The sequence below is a fragment of the Rana temporaria genome, chromosome 2, assembly GCF_905171775.1.
Source record: "Rana temporaria chromosome 2, aRanTem1.1, whole genome shotgun sequence".
Classification (NCBI taxonomy): Eukaryota; Metazoa; Chordata; class Amphibia; order Anura; family Ranidae; genus Rana; species Rana temporaria.
The window spans coordinates 328,158,601-328,178,721 of NC_053490.1; positions in this window are offsets into that span (position 1 = coordinate 328,158,601).

Here is a 20,121-nt window from a genome sequence, read left to right on the forward strand (position 1 = left end):
TTGCGTGTTCCTAAATACCGATGCCGAGAAGGCATTTGACAGAGTAAGTTGGGACCTTTTCTCAGTGCTGCGTCACGTGGGGCTGGGGGAGAATATGATAAGATGGATTGGGAGTGTTTATACAGCCCCACGTGCCGCAGTAAGAGTTAATGGGATATTTTCCAATATTTTTCAAATTACAAACGGCACACGGCAGGATGCCCTCTGTCACCCTTACTATTTGTATTATCCTTGGAGCCTTTACTAAACAGAGTTCGCCAAAACCCGGACATACAGGGCATACAGATAGGAGAGGGAAAGTATAAAGTAACAGCTTTTGCGGATGATCTGCTATTCTCTATATCAAACCCACATGTCCCCACTTGGTGTTACAATGTATTACCAAGCAAGATAAAGAAACACCCGATAATCGGCCCAACGTTGCTAATTGCAGCTAAAGTCTGTAGAAATCCAAAATTTTCAACAACCCAATCTCCCCTGTTCCCTATAATAGGGAATCCAGGTTTTCATATCAGGAACAGAAGGAGCAGTATTTAACAAACTAAAAGAAAAGGGCATGGTGCAGGTATCACATTTTCTGCAAACAGAAACTTGGCCATCTATTGATGACTTAATGAAGCTAGGGGGAAACTTTGGGTTAAGTTTCTGGCAAGCACTACAAGTAAATCACTTTATGAGATCCCTGGGACAACCATCTAATTTCCGGCGACAGTTAACAAAATTTGAGAGCTATTGCGATGATGAGGAACCAATACAACGAGTGAGTTCTAAGATGTATAGATTGCTGAATTCTCCCCAGGAGAATTTTGTGTTCCGGGAATTGGTAAATGGGAAAGAGACCTGGGGAGGAATTTTTCACCGACTCAGCGTAAACACATAATATACCTAGCACTAAATTCCTCAATATCTACGCGAATACAAGAAACCAATTACAAACTATTGACTCAATGGTACTACACACCAGTAAAGCTGCATAAATTCTCTACAGAAAACTCAGAGTACTGTTGGAGATGTGGACTGGAGCAGGGAACACTGCTGCACATATTTTGGTCCTGTGTAAAAGTAAGAAAATATTGGTTGGAAGTCCAGAGAATTTCTCACAAATTCACGGAGTTTCAGATACCAGATGATCCGGCTTTTTTCTTGCTTCATAGTTCACATATCCCGGTGCGAGAGTATAAAAAATCGGTGTTATGCCATTTGATAAACGCTGCCAAAAATGGAATAACATTACAGTGGAGAGACATTAGACCACCGTCTATTACGAGATGGCTTAATAGAGTCAGAGAGATAGGAGCCATAGAAGATCTAGTTCTTTCAGCCCAAAATAAAAGGGAACAGTACGTCGAAACATGGACAGGATGGAATCTGTTTATGTACTCCGAAGAAGGGAAGAGAATGTTTGGGGAGTAGAATGAGGAGTGAAGAGCCCCCCAGGGGAGGAGTGTGTATGGGAAGTCGATGAATAGAAGTAAGAGATAGACCATCCATCTCTTGTGCAGGGGGGGAGAGGGAGGGAGAGGAAGGGGAGGGGGTTGGTAGTTGGGGATTTGTTTTTTATTTTTTTAGGGGAGGGATAGGTAGGATATATAAGGACAAGGGAACACAGAGGTTCAAGGTGTATGAGAACAATACATCTTATCTAGAGATGTTGATAAAGAGGTTAAGGATGTGTTGTTTGTTAGTACAACAATATGGTAAGGGAGAGATATGGATATGTTCTTGTCGGTTGTTATTTTCTTATTCGCTGATTGGAGCGATAATACGTATATGATTATGTATTTTTTGCTTTTGTCATGTTAACATCTCTTTGTGACCTTGAATACAAAAATAAAAATAAATAAATATGAAAAAAAAATATGTTCCCTGTATAATGTTCTAACTGTAGGTGGAGGGGGGTGACTGGGGGGTGACCGATCTGTTTCCCTATGTACAAGGGACACAGATCGGTCTCCTCTCCAGAGACAGACGCTGTCTCTGTGTGAGCCGGCAATGAGAGATGATCTCAAATGTTTACATTTGAGATCACCTCTCATTGGCCGCACAGATCGCATAGCAAACGGCCACTCTGATTGGCCGTTCGCCGCGATCTGTGATTGGCTGTGTCCAAGGGACACGGCCAACACAGAGTTTCCCTGCTGCGCGCTCGGGAGCACGCGCGGGGAACGCGTCCAACGTCCAGTTGGATTTTCAGGTCCGCGCTGTAGCCGTCATTCGGCTATAGCGCGGGCCTGAGGTGGTTAAGTAAGGATGCAAAAGCTTTATTCAAGTAATAAAATGACATGTATGGCAAAAAGGTGACACGTTTGGTACTTAATGTAGCACTTACTCAAACCTCTGGCATTGCATTCATAACATAGTGTGTGTGTATATATTAGAGCTGCACGAATCTGGCCAAAATGAGAATCACAATTTTTTGGCTTAGAATAAAGATCACGATTCTCTCATGATTCCCTCACGATTCTCACGGCATAAAATCTTTTACATTTATACAAAAAAAAAAATGGGCTAACTTTACTAGCTAGTTTTTTATTTTATTTATTAAAGTAATTTTTTCCCAAAAAATTGCATTTAAAAAGACCGCTGCGCAAATACAGTGCGACATAAAATATTGCAACAACCACCATTTTATTCTCTAGGGTCTCTACTAAAAAAAAATATATATATATATATATATATATATATATATATATATATATATATAATGTTTGGGGGTTCTAAGTAATTTTCCAGCAAAAAATAAAAAAAATTTAATTTGAAAAGAGCTGTCAAAAAATGTTTGGCGTTTAAGTGGTTAAACGATCCTAATTTACATACAGAAGTATATTCCTTTGATGTAAAAGTCAAATTGATACAATGTTTAGACTTAACATTCCACTGATAAAGAATGTTTTCAAAATTTGGCAGGCTGCCCAGACTTGGCAGATTGCCCAGACTTTGACTTTTGGCTGAGAGCAGAGAGGACATTCTTTGCATACCAAAGTGCAGAGAGAAAATTATTTTCATGCCAAAGATCTCGAAACCGTGTGTCAAGATCGCAAAACGGAAAAAGATTGCGATAACGATTCTTGACGATTAATTGTGCAGCTCTAGTATATATATATATATATATATATATATATATATATGACACCAGTGAACATAATGTATCAATCAATTTAAAAGAAGGAAAAAGGTGAAGTGGCGCTGCTGTATGAATGTATGAAATATTAATTAATTAAATTATATGAAAATAAATGACTAAAGCGCTGATACTAATAAATAAATGCATCAATAATGAATAATCAAATGATAAAAGCTGCAATTGCAGTAAATGTGTATCTAAGGCCTCGTACACACGACAGAGTTTCTCGGCAGAATTCACGAGAAACTCGAGCAAAACCCGGATTCTGCCGAGAAACTCTGTCGTCTGTACAGTTTTGGCTCGATGGAGCCGCCGAGGAACTCGACGAGAAAATAGAGAACATGTTCTCTATTTTCTCGTTGTTCTCGTTGTTCTATGGGAGAAGGCGGCCCGCCGAGCTCCTCGGCGGCTTCATCCCAAAACTCGACGAGGAACTCGACGTGCCAAGCACGTCGAGTTCCTCTGTCGTGTGTACGGGGCCTCACACTTGAAGCACCTTGCAGTGTCTATGACCGAGCACATGGGGCCAAATCCTCAAAAAGCTGTGCAAATTTAGTCTTACCTAACTTATGTCATTTAAGTTACGGCGCCCTAAGTTGGTGTCGTAAGTGCCGTATCCACAGCGCATTTGCGCACAAAATTGCGCTTACGTAACTTAAATTCCGAGGCGTAAGGCGGGGTTTTTGCAAGTGGGAAGGAAGTGGGCGTGCTTCATTGTAATGAGCCGTGACCCCATGCAAATGAAGGGCCGGCTGTACTGCGCATGCGCGCACGAATCTGCTTCTCACTGGGCATGTGCAGAACTGAGCTCAGCGCAATCAGTGAGATAGGTAAAAGGCCAAGCGTACTTAGTTTGAGGATCGCCCTGTGTGTAAATAGCCCCAGTCAAACACACTTCCCTTGCAAAAGTATTTCCCTGTGTTCCCTTCCTTGAGCAAGTTGCTTCTGTTCAGAACGTTTGTCAGTGTTTGTTGGTGAGTTGTGTTTGTGAGAAAAGTTGTTGCGGAGTTGTAGAGTATATTTGGTGTTTGTTTTTGATAAGTGTTTTTGTTTTTTGTCTTTGTTTTTTTTTGTTTCCCTTTTTTGCCTGTTTGTTTTTTAATTTATAGTAGCTGTCTGCTTGTGTTTTTATTTTTTTTTGCAGTGAGTTTGTTTGTTTGTTGTGTGTGTATTGTTGCTTTTTTTTGGGGTGAGTTTCTTGTTGCTGGGTGGTGTCTGTGATGGCCCCCAAGCGCAGGAAGCTGAATTTTACCCTGGGAGAGAAGCGAATTCTTGCTCAGGGCATCATCAAATATGGGCGTTTTCTCCATGGCCCTGAGAGCCAGAACACCACCCGGCCAGGAGGAAGGAGATCCTTTAAAAGATCACCAATCGGATCAATGCGGCGGGGGGGGGGGGAGACCAGGACCATCGCTGGCATTCAAAAAAAATTAATGATTTGAAGAGCGTGGCCCAGAAAAAAGCTGGCAACGCTGCATGCTCATAGGAGGGGCACTGGAGGAGGGGGACCCTGCCCAGTCAGGCTGACTGAGGAGGAATGGGCAGTGGCCCAGTGTTTCCACCCACAGCAGGTGGTGGGCCTGCCTGGCTTTGACTCTGATGCTCCTGTGAGGACAGGTAAGTTTTTGGTTTTTCTATCTGTTGATTAGCATGTGTGGGTGGGGGAAGGGAAGATGTGCCAAGTGTGTGGATCCACCAACCTGTGATTGTTTTGTGTCCTCCACAGATGGCCAGGAGATTGCAGCCCCATCAGCCCAGGAGGTTGCTGGGTCATCAGGGCAGGAGGTGGCAGCCCCATCAGGGCAGGAGGTGGCAGCCCCATCAGGGCAGGAGGTGGCAGCCCCATCAGGGCAGGAGGTTGCTGGCCCATCAGGGCAGGAGGTTGCTGGCCTATCAGGGCAGGCTGCTGCACCACCCCCAAGACAGGTTGATGTGGAGTCCCAAGAAGGGCAGGATTCCCCATGGGAGGGGAGTGTCCACACCTCCCCTCATGAGGAGGTTCAGTGGGAGGAGGATGAGGGGGAAGAGGATGACCATTTTATGATTGGCCGGGAAATCATGTTGGGCCAAGATAGGACCTTTGAGTCTTCCCCTGAGGCTACCCCAGAGGCTACCCCAGAGGCTGGCACCAGTCAGGCCACCATCAGGGGTGGCCCCTCCCACTCCTTCCCCAACATGCAGCAAACCCCATGGGTCACTCTCTCCCCTCCTCCCAGGCCACAAGCCTCAGGGGCAAGCAGGAGGCCGACCCAGGAGACCAGGGGGGGTTTGAGCGTCTGCCGGTCAGTCTGCAGAGGGACAATGCCCGGCAGACCCGCAGTCTGGGTGAGATGAAAAAAACTTTGAACAAGATGGAGCACAGCCTGGATGTAATGAGGGAGTCACTGGGTGATGTGGCCACCAACTCAGTGGGGGTCATCACATGTTTGTGGGACCTGAAGAACGCCACAACAGGCGTGGGCCAGGAGGTGACTGCCCTCACCCAGGCTGTGCAGGACAATACCCGGGCTGTGGAGGACAATACCCGGGCTGGCCAGGCTAATACGGCTGCCATCACTGGCTGTCTGACAAGGATAGTCGTGGCCTTGGAGGGCAGGCCAGCAGGAGGACAGACACCAGGGGAGGCTCCTTCTTCCCCTGCTCACCCACCCCCCCATGAAGATCCTCCTTCCCCTGCTCACACCTCCCCCCATGAAGATCCTCCTTCCCCTGCTAACACCCCCCCCGTGAAGATCCTCCAGTTGGCCATGCCCGTGCCCGTGCCCGTGCCCGTGGGCAGCCCAGAAGGAGCACTCGGCAACGTCATTAAGTTGCAGGGGTACTTTTTTTTTTTTATGATTTTGTTTATTATACTGTACTTATGATTTGGTTTATGTGTGTGAATGATGTGTGAATGTGGGGGGTGGCATTCCTGATGAAATAAGGGTGTCACCCTCAGTTTTGGTGGAGTAGGGATCCCCAGGACCAGGGAGAAGTCATCCCAGGTTCCTGAATGGTGTATGAATGCACAGTGACATAATTGGAGCCGTGGCGTGGCGTTACTGCTCCCAAGTACCAAAGGGGGGGGGGGTACTTGGATCTAATCCAATTCGATGTGCATGTGATGTGTCTGTGCTAGGGACCACAGTGGTGTGCATTCATGCATTCTCATTGTGAGATAATTAATGTGCGTTTTCTGTGAAAAAAGACATTCTCATTGTGATATAATTAATGTGCATTTACTGATCAAAGATACATTCTCTTTGTGACATTATTCATGTGCATTTACTGTGCAAACATACATTTTCATTGTGACATGATTTCTGTGCGTTTTTGGTGAATCCAAAAAATTTCATTGTGACATGATTTATGTGCATTTACTGTGAAAAGATGCCTTCTGCAAGGCGTCTCCTGGCTGCTGTGCCCTCAGCAGACCGGGTAGAGTGGGTTAGGGGGGGATTGCCTGGGTGGGGGGTCAGGTCAGCACATAAGTCAATATGCAGTCCCCTTCTCATGGTAAAGTTGTGGAGTATACAACATGCCCCAATTATTTGGCACACAAAGTCTGGGGAATACAACAATGTACCCCCAGTCTTGTCCAGGCAACTGAAGCGGGACTTCAGAAGCCCAAATGTGCGTTCCACAACTGCCCGGGTGCGAATGTGCGCCTGGTTGTAGCGTTGCTCTCCTGGGGTTTGGGGGTTCCTGAAGGGGGTCATCAGGTGGGGTCCCAGGGCATATCCAGAGTCACCTGTAAGGGAAAAGACAGGAGGATGTTAGTCATGCATGTGCCCCTTGTGATGTCTGCATCATGGGGGGGGACATACCTGACACCAATGTCACTCACCAATCAGCCAGCTATCTCCATACACGTTCATCTCCAAATCTCGGGAGATGTTGGTCTGCCGGAAAATAAAACTGTCATGGCACGAACCAGGAAATTTAGCACAAACGTGCCAGATGATGCCATGGGCATCTACAATCACCTGCACATTTATAGAATGCCAGCCTTTTCGATTCCGGAACAGGTGCTCAGTGTCATGGGGGGGCTGTAGTGCCATATGTGTACAGTCTATCGCCCCGATGGTCCGTGGGAACCCATCAATTTCATAAAAGTCCGTCATGGTTTGCAGACGCTGGTCCTCCTGGGTGGGCCTTTGGAACTGATTGGCCATGCGCCGCAGTATTGCAGGGACCACTTGATGGACACACCTGCTCATAGAGGACTGGACCATCCCAGACAGACCTCCAGATGCGCGCTGGAAAGACCCAGTGGCCAGAAAATGTAATGTTGCCATTACTTTTTGGAGAGGTGGCAGGGCATGGGATCATTGGGTTGGGGTGGTGAGATCATCCTTCAGGATTTCTGTGAGCTCCAGGATGGCTTCCCTGTTAAATCTATAGTTGCCATACACCTCTGAAGCAGGCATGGCAAACAGATCTCGCCGTGGGCGGTAAACCCTCTCCTGTGCCCTCCTCCTCCTCCTCTGTGCCCTCCTCCTTCTTTGTGCCTGTAAAGTGGCGAGTGCCGTTACAACCATTGATGGCCCGGGCATTTTGGCAGTCAGATTGCTGTCCTGCAGAGATGTGTTGTCAGCACTACCTCTATTCAGTTGCTTGAGCAGACCCTTACACGGCATGTGTAAAATTAGGTCTGCTTTTATAAAGTGTAAATTTGCACAGGGAAACTAACAGGTGCGCACAGGGCGTAATCTACGGCGCACACACTTAATTTTGTGGATCGCCCTATCTCCCTCATTTGCATCTTTGCCTATCAAAAACAGCGGCGTGACTAGCGTAATTTGCGTCCGGGGATGCGCAGGTGTAATTATTTTAGGTAGGATGGAAAACCCGGATTTTAAGGCGTAACTCGTTATGAGGATCGGGCGCAAAGATACGCGCCGTGTAAATTTAGAAAACTCTGGTTAAGTCGGCGCATCTGCTTTGAGGATTTGGCCCATTGCATTTATATGGTTGTTTATTGATCTTCTTATATTTGGATTTACACATTGTTTATTTATTGCAGTAGCACTTTATCTGCACACACAGGTGATTTATTTATCTATCATATTTAAGGAATTGTTGCGAATTATGACCATTTAGCCCAGTGTTCCTTCACTAGATACACACACTGCACTAGATTATATTATTTTCTTTTTGACCTAGTATTTAGTTTTTTTTGTTATCTGTATGGTTGTTTATGCATGCTTCGCGGTATAACCAGTATTTATCCAACTGTGTTTTTATGAATATATAGGTTGATTTTAGCGCAATTACACTTTTATTATTCATTTAATTAAATGATATGATATCCCATTAAATGGCACAAAAAAAACACTGACGTGTGAATTTGTAAAATGTGCAGACACAAGTCTGCTGTGCAATGGCATCCAGTAATGACTGTAGACAAAGGGCCAAATCCTCAGCCAGGCGGCGTAACTTAACTTTCAGCAGTTAAGTTACACTGACTTAAAGTTTCTACCTAAGTGCCTGATCCTCAAAGCACTTAGCTAGAAATTTCAGGCCGTGTAACTTAAGTGCCGCCGTCGTAAGGCGGTCCTCCTCTCCAGGGGGCGTTTATAATTTAAATGAGGCGCGCTCCCGCGCCGGCCGTACTGCGCATGCGTGTGACGTAATTTTCCCGACGTGCAGCGCGCGAACGTAATTGACGCCGGGCGGCTTTGTGGATCGCGACGGGACACTAAAGTTGCGACGGGTGAAAAAAAATATACGCGCCGGGAAAACAAATAATTATTAAAAAAAATGATAACGTCGCTCAGCATGCATTCCTGAGGGAGAACTCCATGCCAATTTTCAAAGAAAAAAACGGCATGGGTTCCCCCCCCAGGAGCATACCAGGCCCTTAGGTCTGTTATGGGTTGTAAGGAGACCCCCCCTCCGCCGAAAAATCGACGTAGGGGGTCCCCCTACAATCCATACCAGACCCGTATCCAAAGCACGCTACCCGGCCGGTCAGGAAGGGAGTGGGGACGAGCAAGCGCCCCCCCCTCCCGAGCCGTGCCAGGCCGCATGCCCTCAACATGGGGGGGTTGGGTGCTCTGGGGCAGGGGGGCACACTGCAGGCCCCCCCACCCCAGAGCACCCTGTCCCCATGTTGATGAGGACAGGACCTCTTCCCGACAACCCTTGCCGTTGGTTGTCGGGGTCTGCGGGCGGGGGGCTTATCGGAATCTGGGAGTCCCCTTTAATAAGGGGGTCCCCAGATACCGGCCCCCCACCCTAAGTGAATGGATATGGGGTACATCGTACCCCTATCCATTCACCTGGAGGCAAAAAGTAAAATTTAGTAAACACACAACACAAGGCTTTTTAAAATAATTTATTATTCTGCTCCGGATGCCCCCCCTGTCTTCTTTATTAGCTCTATTACCAGGGGGGGCTTCTTCTTCCACTCTCCGGGGGTCTTCTTCCACTCTCCGGGGGGGGTTTCTTCTTCCGCTCTCCGGGGGGGGGCTTCTCCGCTCTCCGGGGGTCACCATCTATCTTCTCCCCTCTTCCGCTGTTGACTCGGCGAACCCCGGTTCTTCTGCAGATGTCCGGTGCCTTCTTCTTCAGCGCTGGCTGCCTGCTATCTTTGTGTGTTAGCTCAATTACGAGCAGGCAGCCGGCGCGGTCTTCTGTGACGTCAGGGTCTTCTGTTCTTCTCCCCTCTTCCGATGTTGCCTCGTCGTCTCTTGTCGCTGTAATGATGGAAGCGCGCCTTGCATCCCATTTATATAGGCATCACCGTCCCATCATGCTCCGGTAGGTACCCACGTGGTGGGTGCCTACCCACGTGCACCCACCACGCGGGTACCTACCAGAGCATGATGGGACGGTGATGCCTATATAAATGGGATGCAAGGCGCGCTTCCATCATTACAGCGACAAGAGACGACGAGGCAACATCGGAAGAGGGGAGAAGAACAGAAGACCCTGACGTCACAGAAGACCGCGCCGGCTGCCTGCTCGTAATTGAGCTAACACACAAAGATAGCAGGCAGCCAGCGCTGAAGTAGAAGGCACCGGACATCTGCAGAAGAACCGGGGTTCGCCGAGTCAACAGCGGAAGAGGGGAGAAGAGAGATGGAGACCCCCGGAGAGCGGAGAAGCCCCCCCCCGGAGAGCGGAAGAAGAAACCCCCCCCGGAGAGTGGAAGAAGACCCCCGGAGAGTGGAAGAAGAAGCCCCCCCTGGTAATAGAGCTAATAAAGAAGACAGGGGGGGCATCCGGAGCAGAATAATAAATTATTTTAAAAAGCCTTGTGTTGTGTGTTTACTAAATTTTACTTTTTGCCTCCAGGTGAATGGATAGGGGTACGATGTACCCCATATCCATTCACTTAGGGTGGGGGGCCGGTATCTGGGGACCCCCTTATTAAAGGGGACTCCCAGATTCCGATAAGCCCCCCGCCCGCAGACCCCGACAACCAACGGCAAGGGTTGTCGGGAAGAGGTCCTGTCCTCATCAACATGGGGACAGGGTGCTCTGGGGTGGGGGGGCCCGCAGTGCGCCCCCCTGCCCCAGAGCACCCAACCCCCCCATGTTGAGGGCATACGGCCTGGCACGGCTCGGGAGGGGGGGGGCGCTCGCTCGTCCCCACTCCCTTCCTGACCGGCCGGGTAGCGTGCTTTGGATACGGGTCTGGTATGGATTGTAGGGGGACCCCCTACGTCGATTTTTCGGCGGAGGGGGGGGTCTCCTTACAACCCATAACAGACCTAAGGGCCTGGTATGCTCCTGGGGGGGGAACCCATGCCGGTTTTGAATTTACAAATCGCCGTGGAGTTCTCCCTCGGGAATTCATACCAAATGCCGTCGCTTGAATGGGCCTTTACAAGGTGTGACTAACTTTACACTTTGTAAAAGCAGCCCTAGTTTTACACCAGGCAAACTAACACTTACGGCAAAAAAACTAAGCACAAAAGCTTTGAGGATCGCCCTAAGTGCTAATTTGCATACCAGAAGAGGCATTTCGACTCGAAATGCCCCCAGTGGCGGATGCGGTACTGCATCCTAAGATCCGGCAGTGTAAGTCCCTTACAGATGTCGGATCTTCTGCCTAAGGCTGTGTTCACACTACGGTTTTCCCGTCCGTCAGCCGCATACAATTTCAGTATTGAAAACGTACGGGCCCGGACGGGAAAACGTATAGATAGAGAATGCATTGCAAATCGTATGCACTCAGATGCATCCGGGTGCGTACGATTTGCTGGCAAAACGTTTTTTAAATGTACGCAAAACTGTGTTCAACCACGGTTTTGCGGTCGTTTTTAAAACAGTATGGCAAACGCATACGTTTTCCTTTAACATTAATGTCAATGGAAAACGCACATGTGTGCGGTTCCATACGTTCCCATCCGTTTCAGCCGCATACGTTTTTTCATATAAATCGTATGCGGCTGACGGACGGGAAAACCGTAGTGTGAACCCAGCCTTACTTAGGAAAACTGCTTCTGAGGATCAGTTCCAAAGTTAGAACCAGAGATACGACGGCTTACGCCGGAGTATCTCTTTTGTGGATTTGGCCCCTTGTTCTCAAGTGCTAATGATATAAGGCAATAACGAATAAATGTCTGTTCCCTTAAATATGTTCAATATATACAAACAAACAAGTTCTTAATTCCACATAGGTAATCATCATCAGAAAAGTGACTGGTGCTTGAATGAGTATTGGGATTTAGAAAAAAATGGTGACTCTTCACACATGCTCTCCCCTCCGGTCTGCATTCACCGAATAGATGGAGTCGGCTCTCTGTCATATGTTCCCTCCTCGTCACCCATGATCGTAATCTGCTATCACATATAAGTGAGTAAAGAAAGAGGACATCCCATTTTGTAAATTCATATAATTAAAATTTTTGGATAAAAGTTCATAAAAAGCACTTCCAAATATACAGCTGTATGTTAGTTTGTCCGGGACGCCTCGCGTTCCACAGACCAGAAACTACAAACCGGAAGTGACGTAGTGACGCTGTAAGCAATCAATTGCTTAATTGCTCAATTGCTTAATTAATATAATATTAATATAATATAATAATATAATATAATATAATATAATATAATATTAATATATATCTATATATACACTGTGTATATATATATATATATATATATATATATATATATATACTGTGTATATATATATATATATATATATATATATATATATATATTATGAATGCTTGCTGAGAAAACCAGAGACAACCCTCAATTGTTCCCAGAAATATTTATTTCCCCCTCCCCCTAACCTCCACCTCTTGCCACAGTTGCCACAGTTATTGTTAGTTTTTCCTTGCTTGAGTGGTTTTCCACTTTAGCTAATTTTATATTGTTCACACATTGTTATTCCCAGTTTTTTTGGTAGTGCTCAGTGCTTTAACTGGGCCGGAACGCGGCGGTACTCAGTACCGCCACTTCCAAAAATGGCCCTGGAGAGTACCAGCACCTCTCCGTGCGCCCAGTACGTGGGTTTCTCGTACTGGAACGCACTGGCGTATCGCACCGGGCGCAACATTGGGGGAGGGCACAAAATACCGGCGTCCGTGTCGCTCTCGCTGACGTTTTTTTTTTTTTCCTTTGAAGTCGACTTCAATACAGTAGGCGGCAGCCATACAAAAGCCCTGTGATTGGCCGGACAGGGTCATGTGCGGCCGTACGCTGTGGAATTCTGGGACATGTAGTCATGATGTGAGGCTCGCATCATGAGTCATGATCCGAGCCTCGCATCATGACTACATGTCCCAGAATTCCACAGCGAACGGCCGCACATGACCCTGTTTGGCCAATCCCAGGGCATTTGTGTTGCGAGCGCCCTGCAAATCATCGACGGAGGCGGAGCTGGTCACGTGTGGATGCTGCTGGTCGTGACCACTTGCTGGAGTCCCGCCTCTCGGCCTAGGGCGCTTTGAATTTCTGAGGTCTCTGTCACCATCACCCCCCGTTTAAGCCATTCTCCTCTGTCAAACCACCTCCTCTATGTCAGGCAGCCCACACCCCCTTTGTCAGCCCACCCATCCTCTGTCAGCCCACAGCCCACCCCTCCTCTGTCAACCCACCCCCCCCTTTCAGCCCACCCCCCCTCTGTCAGCACCCACCCCCTCTCAGCCCACTCCTCCTCTGCCAACCCATCTCCCCTCTGTCAGCCTACCCCCCTCTGTCAGCCCACCCCCCCTCTGTCAGCACCCACCCCCTCTCAGCCCACTCCTCCTCTGCCAACCCATCTCCCCTCTGTCAGCCTACCCCCCTCTGTCAGCCCACCCCCCCTCTGTCAGTACCCACCCCCTCTCAGCCCACTCCTCCTCTGCCAACCCATCTCCCCTCTGTCAGCCCACCCCCCCTCTGTCAGCCCACCCCCCCTCTGTCAGTACCCACCCCCTCTCAGCCCACTCCTCCTCTGCCAACCCATCTCCCCTCTGTCAGCCTACCCCCCTCTGTCAGCCCACCCCCCCTCTGTCAGCACCCACCCCCTCTCAGCCCACTCCTCCTCTGCCAACCCATCTCCCCTCTGTCAGCCCACCCCCCTCTGTCAGCCCACCCCCCCTCTGTCAGCCCACCCCCCCTCTGTCAGCACCCACCCCCTCTCAGCCCACTCCTCCTCTGCCAACCCATCTCCCCTCTGTCAGCCCACCCCCCTCTGTCAGCCCACCCCCCCCTCTGTCAGCACCCACCCCCTCTCAGCCCAGTCCTCCTCTGCCAACCCATCTCCCCTATGTCAGCCCACCCCCCTCTGTCAGCCCACCCCCCCCTCTGTCAACACACCCCCCCCTCTGTCAACCCACCAACCTCTCTGTCAGCCCATCCCCCCTCTGTCAGCTCCCCTCTGTCAGCCCACCCCCCTCTGTCAGCTCCCTTTGTCAGCCCACCCCCTCTCTGTCAGCCACAGCAGGGAGCCAGGCTAGCCACCTGCAGCAGGGTGCATTGTGCCAGCCACCCACCGACCCACAGCAGGGAGCCAGGCCAGACACCCACCCACCCACAGCAGGGAGCACCGTGCAAGCCAGCCACTGACCCACAGCATGGAGCCAGACCAGCCACCCACAGCAGGGTGCACCGTGCAAGCCAGTCACTGACCCACAGCAGGGAGCCAGGCCAGCCACCCAACCACAGCAGGGAGCACCATGCAAGCCAGCCACTGACCCACAGCAGGGAGCCAGGCCAGTCACCCACAGTAGGCTGCACCGTGTCAGCCAGCCACCGACCCACCCACCCACTGACCCACATCAGGGAGCCAGGCCAGCCACCCACAGCAGGCTGCACCATGTCAGCCAGCCACCGACCCACCCACTGACCCACAGCAGGGAGCCAGGCCAGCCACCCACAGCAGGGTGCACCATGCAAGCCAGCCCCTGACCCACAGCAGGGAGCCAGGCCAGCCACCCACAGCAGGGTGCACCATGCAAGCCAGCCACTGACCCACAGCAGGGAGCCAGGCCAGTCACCCACAGCAGGCTGCACCGTGTGAGACAGCCACCCACTGACCCACGGCAGAGAGCCAGGCCAGCCACCAACAGCAGGGTGCCAGGCAGCCACCCACAGAAGCCAGCCACCCACGGTGACCCACCCACAGCAGGGCCAGGGTGCCAGCCACCCATGGTGACTCATCCACAGCAGGGCCAGGGTGCCAGCCAGCCACCCACAGTGACCCACCCACACCAGGAAACCAGCCAGCTACAATGGGGTGCCAGCCAACCACCCACAGGAGCCAACCAGCCACAGTGACCCACCCACAGCAGGGAGCCAGCCACCCACAGGAGCAAACCAGCCACAGTGACTATCCACAGCAGGATGCCAGCCACCCACGGTGACCCACCCACACCAGGGATCCAGCCAGCCACAGCAGGGTGCCAGCTAGCCACCCACAGGAACCAGCCACAGAGGATGTGGGAGCCAGCCACAGCTACAGCACCCACAGTTAAGGTAAGAGTAGCGCTACAATTGTATTTCTACTTTGTGAGAGGTTGGGCAGGGGTGAGAGTCATGGCACACAGAGGGGGTCCCATTAGACTCTGTTGTAGTCTCTAATGGGGCCTAGAGGGGACACTTTATAATAGACTGTCCATGGGACACTGTTAGAAAAAGACCCCCCTCCAGGTCCCATTAGATTCTGCTGTTAAACATTTTTTTTTTTTTAAGGTAGTACTTTGTACAAATTGAAGTCCAACATGCCTGTCTGCCTGATGCCATTGCCAAAAGCCCCCTCCTGCTGCGGCCTGCAATAATTTGATCAATAACAGAGCTTCATGATCTATACCCTCAGGGCTTTCAGCATGTAAGGGATTAAATGATTAATCCAGTGTAATGCATCCTTCAGGGCTTTCAGCATGTAAGGGGTTAAATGATTGCAAGATTAATCATTTAATCCCTTACAGTAAGGGGTTAAATGATTAATCCTGCAATAATTTAACCCCTTACATGCTGAAAGCCCTGAGAGGGATACATTACATAGGATTAAGGATGAGCTCCAGAGTGTTCGCACAGTGCACGTGCAGAGCCCATTTTGTTCAATACCCTTTTGCACATTTTATTTATGTTCAGTAGCTCTTTCTACAGTAGCTCTTTTTCAGGGTACTTTCTAAGGGTATTTTCATGTTCAGTATTGGGGGGGGGGGGGGGGGGGGAGCACCGGCGCCTAATAGAGTACCGGCACCTCTTTTGGCCCACTTAAAGCACTGGTAGTGCTCCCATCTGTGCACCTGCTATTTGCCCCCCTGTGCTCACTGTGGGGGAGGTATGTTGGCATTTCTGCCTCAGTCTCTCTTGGACTCTGGTTCTCGTTGGTAAGGAATTTTGTAGCTTCCCCTTTAGTGCTGTTGTTGTTGTTTTTATCATTTATCACAAATGATATATTATAAGTTCACTGCTATGTTTTGTTACAGATAGTACTCTAAATTGTTCCTCCTGAAGAAGCACAATTGTCCATGAAATATGTAGTGGATAAGCCTTATACACACTTCACACCTGACATCTCAGGTCGGAGCCGACCTAACAATCTAATGTTAGTACAGCGATCTCCCCGGCTCTGCTATTGTATAATTTTATTATTTCAATAAAGATATCGAGGAGTCCAGCAAAACTTTTGCATCTTTTGACTTGGTTTTGCATCTGTACTTGGTTTCACAAGACGAACTGTGCAGCACTCTCGATCTATGCTTACAACACAAAGGAGTCAATTACTCACCTGGACTGGCATTATCTTGGTTGTGCTTTCCTATATTACAAGTTTCCCTTGCTCTTACTGTACAGAATCCTTTTCATATGTTGGGGTCAAACCTCTTTTGCTCCATCTGCAAAGAGTGTCTCCTCATTTGCAATGAGCCTAAAATGAACAATGTTGCATTTTCTTGTTTCCTTTAAGGTCATAACAAAATACAAAGGGGCACTTTTATTGCTAGGAAGTACATGGGTTTAACCATTTTAAAAGGAAACAGTTATTTACAGTAAAAGCTGTAAAAAATAATCTTTCACAGAAGAGTTCTAGCCAACTCAGGCGATTGCTTTAAAAAGGGTTGTACCCGGATCAGGCTCTTAAAGCGGAGTTCCACCTAAAAATGGAACTTCCACTTAACCCACTCCTCGCCCCCTTACATGCCACATTTGGCATGTAATTTTTTTGGGGGGGAGTGGGGGCTTCAGGAGAAGGGGACTTCCTGTCCCACTTCCTCCTTCCGCCGAGGGGCTGGAAAGGCGATTAGCTTAATCGCCTTTTCATTGCCCCTCCCTGTAGGTGAGCGCCTGTCCAATCGGACGGCGCTGCACCGCTCGCGCATGCGCAGTGGGTGCCCGGCCGTGAAGCCGAAAGCTGTCACTACCGGGTGCCCACACTAAGAATGAAGACGCTGGCTGGCGAGGGGGGCGAGGAGCGTAGCCCCGGCCGGCGCGTCGCTGGAGCCGTGGAACAGGTAAGTGTCTGTTTATTAAAATCCAGCAGCTACACTTTTTGTAGCTGCTGACTTTTAATAAACTTAAAAAAAGGTGGAGAACCCCTTTAATATTTATAAGAATTAACACTGTTGATCAGAAAGCATTCAATTATTATAAAGCATCAGGATATTATAAGGATGCCCTTTAGAGCAAAGTGGACCACACTTTATAATTTTTTTTTGCCTTCTGGATAACCTGTGGGTTTAAGGTTTTATGTTTGTACAATCTTTTCCTTTACTTATCATTTTCTTTTGGATTGGACTTGATGGATATGTGTTTTTTTTTTTTTAAACCTGACAAATGCATGATAATCAAATAATGAAATGTTAAAGCGGAGGTTCACACAAAAAGTAAACATCTTCTTTTTGGAACCCTATGGTGTCACATTTGGCACCTTTCAGGGGGAGGGGGGTGCGTTTGAGTAATCGTTACATTCATCGCAAAATGTGTCACCTTTTTGTGTTTCTGCCATGCATGTGATGTAATTTTATTATTTCAATAAAGATATCGAGGAGTCCAGCAAAATTCCTGTGTTGCAAAGAATATAATATCTGAATTTTGACCATTCTCTGGTTCCAGCTCTGGTTCTGGTTCAAGCTGAGGCTGTCATGGAGAACAGGATGACCCAACCCCCCCCCCCCCCCTGCAGGACCACCACTTCCGGGTTCTGACTCCCGCAGGAGTCCCACCCTTTCACGTCTTCACTGTCTTCTGGGAAACACTGTTCCCTGGAGAGAACAGGGACCAGTGACGGCACGCAGCGATACTCGCGCATGCGCTGTAGGGAACCGGGCAGTGAAACCTGGTTCCTTTATCGAGGATGGCGGTGGAAGCATCCGAGGACCAAGCGATTGCTCAGCCTCGGCTGCTGACATCGCAGGCTCGCTGGACAGGTAAGTGTCCATTTTTTAAAAGTCAGCAGCTGCAGTATTTGTAGCTGCTGGCTTTAAAAAAAAAAATCGAGTGGACCTCCGCTTTAACATAAGTTTATGACTTGGTTTAACCACTTCCATACAGGGCATTTTCATCCCCTTCCTGCCCAGACCAAATTTTAGTTTTCAGCGCTGTCGCACTTTGAATGACAATTGCGCGGCCGTGCGATGTGGCTCCCAAGCAAAATTGACGCCCTTTTTTCCCACAAATAGAGCTTTCTTTTGGTGGTATTTGATCACCTCTGTGGTTTTTATTTTTTGCGCTATAAACAAAAGAAGAGCGACAATTTTGAAAAAAACGCAATATCTTTTACTTTTTGATTTAATAAATTTCATAATTTTTTTTAAAAAAAATATATTTTTTCCACAGTTTAGACCGATATGTATTCTTCTACATATTTTTGGTAAAAAAAATCGCAATAAGCGTATTTGATCGGTTTGCGCAAAAGTTCTCGAGTCTACAAAATAGGAATAGAATTATGGCATTTTTATTTATTTTTATTTTTTTAATAGTAATGGCGGCGAGCTGCAATTTTTATTGTGACCGTGACACTGCGGCGGACATGTCGGTCACTTTTGACACATTTTTGGGACCATTCACATTTACACAGCGATTAGTGCTATAAAACTGCAATGATAACTGTGTAAATGTGACTGGAAGGGAAGGGATTAACACTAGGGGGCGCTGAAGGGGTTAAATATGTTCCCTAAAGTGTGTTCTAACTGTAGGGGGAGGGGAACTCACAAGGGGAGGAGATCCATGTGTATTCCTATGTACTGGGAACACACATCAGTCTCCTCACTGCTGACAGGACATGGATCTGTGTGTTTACACACACAGATCCATGGTCCTGCCGTGATTGCGGGCGGGAATTGCGGCCGGGAATGCAAGGACGTCATATGACGTCCACTCTGAAGGACGAAAGGTTTCCACCGACGTCATTTTACTATGACTCGGTAGGGAAGTGGTTAAGATGTATATTCCTCCTGGGGGATTTGGGACAGTAATGCTGTAAACCACAGGTGTCAAACACAAGGTCCGCGGGCTGAATCCGGCCCTCCAGGCCATTTCATGTGGCCCTCGCACCTCTCCTGTAACTACAGGAGAGCTCCAGCCCCCCTCTGGTCCTATTTCAGACCCTTACTTTGTGCTTTCAAGCAATACATCCAGCTTCACCCAGCAGCAGCATAAGGAAAGGGGGTGCACTGTGATGTAAGGGAGAGTGGGGGGACTCAATGTCTGATGGTGGGGTGGCTCTTGACAGGGGAGGGGATGCGCTGGACAACTAATCTTACAGATACAACCGTCCCTTTTGAGGGCAATCATAATGCTAATGTGGCCCACAATGAAATTAAGCTTGACACCCCTGCTATAAACTGTGGGTATAGGATTGTGTATATGGGATTGTATAATTTTTTTTTAACTGGTTGAACTAGATTGACTTTTGTCTTTTTTCAGCCTGACTTACTATGGGCCAGATCCTCAGCCAGCGGTGCAAATTTAGTTTGTCCTAACTTATGTAATTTAAGTTACGTTGCCCTAAGTTGGTGTCGTAAGTGCCGTATCCACAGCGCATTTGCGTGTAAATTTCAGCCAGCGTAACTTAAATTCAGAGGCGTAAGGCGGGGTTTTTGCAAGTGGGAAGGAAGTGGGCGTGCTTCATTGTAATGAGCCGTGACCCCATGCAAATGAGGCGCCGGCCGTACTGCGCATGCGCGCACGAATCGGGACCTCACTGGGCATGTGCAGAACTGGTCTCGGCGCAATCAGTGAGATAGGTAAAAGGCCAAGTGTACTTAGTTTGAGGATCGCCCTGTGTCTAAAAAGCCCCACACACACACACTTCCCTTGCAAAAGTATATCCCATTGTTTCCCTTCCATGAGCAATTTGCTTCTGCTCTGTTTGTTTGTGTGTTGGTAAGTTGTGTTTGTGAGAAAAGTGTTTGAGGAGTTGGAGAGTCTAGTTGTTGTTTGTTTTTGCGAAGTGTCTTTATTTAATTTTTTTGTTAGTGTTTTTGCTGACTGTTTTTTGGTGTTTGTTTTTTGTTTTTTTTGTTTGTGCGTGTTTGTTTTTGAATTTATATTAGCTGTGTCCTTGTGTGTTTAGATTTTTGTTAGTTTTTTGTGGTGTATATTTTTGTCTGGTTTTTGGGTGTGTATTC